The 1851-nt window shown below is 34.1% G+C and overlaps 1 non-coding gene across 1 annotated transcript; it reads right to left on the bottom strand.

The window, feature by feature from the left end:
* Nucleotides 1-999: 999 nt before the first annotated feature.
* Nucleotides 1000-1103, bottom strand: LOC112318737 (small nucleolar RNA U13). The gene has a single exon (XR_002976255.2). It is a non-coding gene; the product is annotated as a small nucleolar RNA U13 (small nucleolar RNA).
* Nucleotides 1104-1851: the final 748 nt, after the last annotated feature.

Genomic DNA, 1851 nt, shown 5'->3' with positions numbered 1-1851 from the left:
ATTTTCATTGGGATATTAAGGAACATCAACTTTTTATCATACAAGGAGAAAACAGAAAACCACTGTACATTTCTATCATCTCCTGCCAAGTGCGGTAGGAACTAAGTGCTGGGAAATCAGGCTGTCTGAGTGGTAGAGATGAATGTGACATTCACTCATTGCAACTTTCTCTGATCAATGGCAGTCAAAATCTGATGGTAGAAATTGTTCCTTGGGCAATGTTAGATTCTGTGGTAAGATATGTAAATCTGAGCATCACAAGTCTTAAAAGCAGAATGCTATAGCCTAGGCTAGTGAAATGAGCAATATACTTAGAATCCAATCAAGTTATTTCTATTTCTTCGAGTGTTTACTCTAAAAATTTAAACATGCAAATATAACTTGGGAACACTTAAACTTACTCAGTGGTTTTACTGACCTCTGAACAAAGATCTTTAACTCTGATGACTCCATTCCAACATATATGCTATTTTGTCGTGTTTTTTGGTTTTAATTTGATTGTTTCAATTTTTTAATGATTGCTATTATCTTATATAGTCCATGAATGTTTAGAATTATTTATATTTTCTTTGATTGTCACTCCTCCTTGCTACTCAGGCCTTCTATCTGGAACCTCTCTCCTTCCGCCTGAAGTCAACACACACAGTTTCTTTTCTTATTGAGGCAAACTCTTTGGGATTTTCGTTTTGTTTACCTTATATTCGAAATATATTTTCACTGGGAATATAATTCTCCATGATAATTATTTCCTCTTAGCTCACTGTAATGATCACCTCATTGTCTTCTGGTTCTTTCTGTTGCCGATGAAGAACCAGCTATAAGTCTAATTATAGGTATAGTATCTTGAAGGTAATTTATTCTTTTCTCTCTAGTTGTTTTTAAATATCTCTTAGTTTTGACATTCCCCAGATTCACTATAATGTGATTAGTGTGTATTGTGTGAATATTTTTGATAGTTACCATTGTTACCAGTTTCTTTTTTCTTCTTTTTCTTTTTCACGTCAGAAGGGTAATGGGCTGATGTTGTAACAAGGAATGACGGAGGCACATCTCACACAAGAGTGCGGACACCCAATCATCCCACTTACGAGCTCCAAAAGGATGACCAGTTTCTTGAGCAGCCTTCTCCTGAGCTAATCCTTGAATTTACAAACATGTATATGAAAGGGTTTCAAGAAGGGAATAGTGAAAAGTGACAGTTCTGATGAAGACGAACACGACAGAAAAGCACTCATCAGCTTTGGAAACGTGAAAGTTGCCGGTGACTTTAAAAAGTTTCAAGAATGGCAGACATCAGGTGAGAGTGTGTTGAGAAAAAGCTCAGAGCAAGTTTTCTAAACTGTTTGGATTGAGTAATTAACTGAAAACTTGCATTTCTATTTCAATTATACTTTTAATAGCAACACATCATTATGAAGTTAAATAATTAGTAAATCATTTTAAGAAAGTTCATCAAGCTTTTCCACAAAGGGCAAATCAAGAAATTACTTGTATAATCTCAATGAGCTTGTGAGAAAAATAATTAACATTGATTAAAAAATCAAAACAGATATTTCTTTTCTAACCCATAGTAATTAGCATATTCATAAATATATGAAGAGACTATTTACTTTAAAAGTAGTACTTCACCAGGCCTTCTCCACTGATCTTTCTGTTTCTCATTCAATATATTCTTTTGTTATATTTTTCAAGTCACTCAACGGTTTCACCTACTTTCCTCTGAAACCACAGAATAAATCTCTACTCTCTTCCTCCTGTGAAACAGGACTACAGTAAGAATTCTCTGGTAAGAATGCTATTTTATTCCATACAGTAAGAATTCGCTGGTAAGAATGCTAATTTACAGGCATA

This window comes from Desmodus rotundus, chromosome 3 (genome assembly GCF_022682495.2).
Source record: "Desmodus rotundus isolate HL8 chromosome 3, HLdesRot8A.1, whole genome shotgun sequence".
Taxonomy (NCBI): Eukaryota; Metazoa; Chordata; class Mammalia; order Chiroptera; family Phyllostomidae; genus Desmodus; species Desmodus rotundus.
Note: the sequence above shows the minus strand (reverse complement) of the source record. Positions and strands in the feature narration are given on the sequence as shown.